The sequence below is a fragment of the Mesoplodon mirus genome (assembly GCF_964341445.2).
Source record: "Mesoplodon mirus genome assembly, chromosome: 4".
Taxonomy (NCBI): Eukaryota; Metazoa; Chordata; class Mammalia; order Artiodactyla; family Ziphiidae; genus Mesoplodon; species Mesoplodon mirus.
The window spans coordinates 184,959,068-184,964,805 of NC_138979.1; the positions used below are offsets into that span (position 1 = coordinate 184,959,068).

Consider the following 5,738-nt stretch of genomic DNA (forward strand, 5'->3'; position numbering starts at 1 on the left):
TAAATAATGGCCAGTATTTATTCTGGGTTAGTAGAAAGTTCAATGTAGTTTGTTTTCTTAGGAAAAAGTTATATATTACCCAATTCATATATAACATAATCACTGAAAATTAATGTAGATACAAAGATCAGTAGAGGAAACATCTCAATCATGTTATCATCTACTCTGCTTTCTATGCTTTAGAATGGACATGCTTTAGCTGATTTAAACATGTCTTGGTCAACAATCTCTGAATTTGCCTGTACATGGAAACCAATGTGAGTAATAGTCAGTGGTCTCATCTTACTGTGGGTAGTTTGTTTAGGGTATTCTTTGAAATATTAAAAAAATATTCACTATAAGAAAAAATACTAACCATGATCCAGTGATTAAATTGGAAATGTATGAATCATTCTGTTCATTAATCTATCTTTAGAATAATGAGAGTGATTAATGAAAGAAGTGTACTCAATTAGGCAGTGGTTCTAAAGAAAATTATAAAGCTACTGAAGGCTTTTGTCCTTGAGCTTTTGTGACTCATAGATATTTATTTAATTACCATTAGTAAATTGATAAATTAATCACTAAACAGAAGTAGATGGAAGAAAAAGAGTCGCAAAACTGGACCAATGATGACATCTGGTGGCGTAGGAGTCATATACGATGAATACCACGTGTCTGGAAGTCTGAGGTCCAACACAAAACAAAATGTAGTCTGCTTCCTCTCTTGCAAATCATCCCTATCAACAAGGATATTGTTCTTCTAATTTTGGATCCATGAATTTCTATGTTATTAATATAAATAGATCAATGATAGAACCAGTAAACAAAGTATAACTAAATAAAAACAAGAATGAAGCCTTATCAACCATGAGTATATGTGGTGAGGCAAGAAGTACTATTAATATAAACTGAAGAAACTGATGCATATTAATAAATGGATGGACCAAGGGTGTTAGCTCTTTTTCTAAGGATCATATCATTATATTCATATTTATGCTTATATATGTGTATAAATCATGGAAAATAATAAATACCTTTGTGACTGAGTAAATGAAATGAGGAAAACAACGACCAATTTAGAGAAAGTCTCAATTTTTTTCTATCATCTGCTCTGCTCTGTACTCCTCAGAATGGACGCACGCTAGTGGATTTAAGCATCTTTCATGGTCACGTGCTCTATAGACCAATGTGAGTAATGCAGTAAGCAAATTCATGTCTTTGAGAGCTTCTTTTTTTCCTCAAATATTCACTGTATTGTTAGAAGTGTGGAATAGAATTAATATTAGTAATAATGAGTTAATCAATGAACTTATGCAGATGAGAATGAAGAAATAGAGGCTCATGTATGGACCAATGATGATGACTGATATTGTATGAGTCATGGATGATGAATACTACGTGTCTGAAACTCAGGTTCAGTAAAAAAAAGAAATATAATCTGTTGCCTCTATTTGGTATTACACCATAGACAAATATTAGGAAAATAAAAGAACAATTTTCTTGGTTTGTGTTCATGAATTTTGATTTTACTTTAAAAAAATAGCCCAAAGAAATAAGTATAAGTAAAAATAAGTTAAGATGAAGAGGCTGAAGCATATTCACTCTTAATATATGTGGTGAGTCAATAAAAACTAATACTATTGATTGCAAATACTGAAGTTCATTTGGAAATGTAAATGGTGCAAATGTCATACCTCTGGCTAAGAATGATATAGAAAATGAATAACAGTCAAAGTTCTTATTCTATGGTAGTGCCAGGTTTGATATTGTTCATTTTCCTAAGAGAAAAATAAGAACTATGACCTGAATTTATTATATTCCTAAATGAAGGTGGAATGTGTGGATCAATAATGAGTATCTCAAAGTTGTTATTATCTCTCCTGCTTTTTACGCCTCAGAATGGATACACTGGAACCTATTTACATATTTGGCCATGATCAGGACCTCCATGGATGCCCCTGTGTGTAAGAGCATGAAGACCAATGTGAGCAACAGATTCCTCTCACGGTTTAGGTGGTTTGTATAAGATATTCAGCGTAATACTAAAAATTATTAAATATAGTCAAAGGTGGCCAAACATGGCTTAATGATTCTCATGGAATTGACATGATACTTTGTGTTGATTCATCAATATTTGCCACAATGAGGATGATTATTGAAATAAGTATATTCCACGAGGCAAAAGATTCTATAGGCAGAAGTTAGGATTTAAGATCTTGTCCTTGAGTTTTTTGACTCACAGATATTTATTTTATTATTATTAATGAATTAATAAAGTGATCAGTAAACAAATGTAGATGAGAATAAAGCAAAAGAGTCTAAGCTTGGACCATTGATGACGACTGATGGCATATGAGCCGTATATGATGAATACTGTGTGTCTGAAACTCTGAGGTCCAGCAAAAGAAATGTAGTCCATTTCCTCTGTTGGAAGTGTTCCTATAGACAGATGTCAGGAATATAGAGGAACCTTGTTTTATTCTTTGTGGTTCACGAGTTCTTTTAAAATATTATAAAATGTTACTGGCCGAATAAACAAGTATATAAGTGACTAAAGATGAAGAGGGTTAAGTACTGTTCATTACTTAAATACATAGTAAAGAGAAATAATATTAATATAAGTTAGAATGGATAATTAACAGATCAAGTGTATTATGCATTTTTGAGTAAGGATGATATAGACAGTGATATGTAATAGTCAATTATTGATCTGAGTCTGTTGCAAGCTTGATGTTTGTTTTATTAAGGAAAAAACAAATAAATATTACCATAAATTAATAAATACCTAAATGACTACGTATATGAATGGTGGAAAGTATGGATCAATGGAGAGAATATCAAACTTTTTATCACCTGCTCTGCTTGGTACTATTCAGAATTGATGCCCCAGCTGATTTCAGCTTCGGCCGTGATCAAGATTGTCCTATTGCCTCTGTATTAGAAAGAGACAAAGGTGAGTAATAGTCAAGTTTGTCATCTTAGATTGGGTCATTTGTTTAAAGGTATTCATTGAATTATTAAAAGTATTAAACATAATAAAAAAGTTAACTATGGCCCAATGATAAATATGATATGAAACAGTATGCTGAGTCATCAGTATTGTGCACCATTGAGGTTGGTTAATAAAGAGAATCAGTCCATGTGTGAAATAGTTCTATAGACAGATGTTGGGAATATTCAAGGATCCTATTCTTGGATTTTGAGAATTATGTGTTTATTTTATTGTTATTAATAAATTAATGATTTACTTGATAAATGAATGAGGAAAAAGACAGCCAAACCTGAACCAATGAAGACAACTGGTGGTGTATGTGTTGTGGATGGTGAATAATATGTGTCTGGAACTTTGAGGTCCAACACAAAACATAATTCGTCAAATACCTGTGTTGGAAATGATCTTGTAGGCATATATTAGAAATATACAGAGATCATGTTCTTACCCTGGATTCATTGATTAAATTTATTATTGTTAATGAATGGATGAATGATATTACTGTTAAAGAAGTATCAATAAATAGATAAAGGACCATTAAAGAAATAATAAATAAACATATAAACAGTTTATTTGTTCAACTGTTCAACTGTTGTTCAACTGTGAGCATATGTGGTGAGGCAAGAATTACTATTAATAAAAATTGAAAATATTGATGCCTCTTTAGAAATAAATGTATCAAGAGTGTCACCTCTTTGGCTAAATGTATCAAGAGTGTCACCTCTTTGGCTAAGGATCATATAGATTCATAATTACAGTCAATTTTATTTTCTAGGTCAGTCTCAAATTTAAGGTTGTTCCTTTTGTTAAGAGAAAAAAAATCTAAATTATGAAACATAATAACTACCTAAAGGACTGAACGAATATAATGTGGAAAGGAAAAATTCATTCAGACAAGGTCTCATTTTTATAAATTTATTTTATTTATTTATTTTTGGCTGCGTTGGGTCTTTGTTGCTGCGCACGGGCTTTCTCTAGTTGCGGCGAGTGGGGGCTACTCTTCGTTGCGGTGCACAGGCTTCTCATTGCGGTGGCTTCTCTTGTTGTGGAGCATGGGCTCTAGGCGCACGGGCTTTAGTAGTTGTGGCACATGGGCTCAGTAGTTGTGGCTCGTGGGCTCTAGAGCGCAGGCTCAGTAGTTGTGGCACACGGGCTTAGTTGCTCTGTGGCATGTGGGATCTTCCTGGACTAGGGCTCAAACCCGTGTCCCCTGCATTGGCAGGAGGATTCTTAACCACTGTGCAACCAGGGAAGCCCATTCTCATTTCTGAAACATCATCTACTCTGCTTTATATTCCTCAGAATGGACCTGTCGAGCTGATTGAAAAATTCTTTCGTGGTCACGTTTTCTGGTTGTCTCCACATCTTTGGTGTATAGAGACCAATGTGAGTAATAACGTTCATGTCTTCATTCGAAAGGTTTTTAAAAAAAGTGTACCTATTGGCCATCCATGGCCAGTGACAAATATGGGATTATTCCCAATAGTATTTATTAATCAATTTATGGTATTGTAAGAGTAATTAATGAAAGAGAGATATCAATGTGATAAATGATTCTATGGACAGATGTAAAATAGTCAAGGTTCTTATTCTTAAATTTATTTTATTTATTTATTTATGGCTGTGTTGGGTCTTCGTTTCTGTGCATGGGCTTTCTCTAGTTGTGGCAAGTGGGGGCCACTCTTCATCGCGGTGCACGGGCCTCTCACTATCGCGGCCTCTGTTGTGGAGCACAGGCTCCAGACGCGCAGGCTCAGTAATTGTGGCTCACAGGCCTAGTTGCTCCGCGGCATGTGGGATCTTCCCAGGCCAGGGCTCGAACCTGTGTCCCCTGCATTGGCAGGCAGATTCTCAACCACTGCACCACCAGGGAAGCTCCAAGGTTCTTATTCTTTGTTTTTATGTGAATCATAGGGTTTTAAAAATTAATATCAGTGAATAAGAAATTAATTAATGAGCTAACGTACAGGAGGATGAGCGACAAGAGGCTGACATGTGGATCGATGATGACGGCTGGTGGAGTATGAGTCATGGATGATGACTACTTCATTCTGGAATCTGAGGTCCGATCAGAAAGAAATATAGTCTGTTGCCTCTGTTTGAAATCCTATAGACTGATTTTTGGAATCTAAAGGGACTATTTTCTTAGACTATTTTTGTGAATTTTGATTCTTTTATTATAAATGGATCAATTAAAGAATCAGTGTGCAAATATAAAAAAGTGAGGATGCCGAGCATGAAGCATATGCACTCTTAAGATATGGGGTAAGGCAATAGAAACTGTTAAAATGTGTTGAGAATACTGAATACCATTAAGAAAAATAAGTGGTTCAAGTGTTCGAGAGCCTTACCTCTTTGGCTCATGCTAATAGAGATGTTCTTATTCTGAGTCCATAGCAAGTCTGATATTATTCATTTTTTAAAGAGGAAATTGGTTAAGTATTATCCCAGATTAACATATTACTAAATGATTGACTGAATGTAAGGTGGAGTGCACAGAACAGTGGAGATAATGTCTTGATCTTGTTTTATCTGTTTTGCTTTGTACTTCTCAGAAAGAGGACACTGAACTCAGGAGCTCATGGGAGCATCTCTGTGTAGGAGCATTAAGTCCAGTGTGAGTAATAATCAAAGTTCTTGTCCTGGTTTGGGTGATTTGTTCAGGGTATCCCTGTAATAATTAAAAGTGTATTAAATATAAGAAAAAAGACCAACTATGGTCCAGTGATTAAATTGGAAGTGTCTGAAACATTAGGCTGATTAA

General features: G+C 34.6%; 1 long non-coding RNA gene across 1 annotated transcript; it reads left to right on the forward strand.

Moving 5' to 3' along the window:
- Positions 1 to 1,907: 1,907 nt before the first annotated feature.
- Positions 1,908 to 3,835, forward strand: LOC309802103. Its single transcript, XR_014293716.1, has 3 exons — positions 1,908 to 1,995; positions 2,859 to 2,935; positions 3,750 to 3,835. It is a non-coding gene; the product is annotated as an uncharacterized lncRNA (long non-coding RNA).
- The last annotated feature ends 1,903 nt before the right edge of the window (positions 3,836 to 5,738 follow it).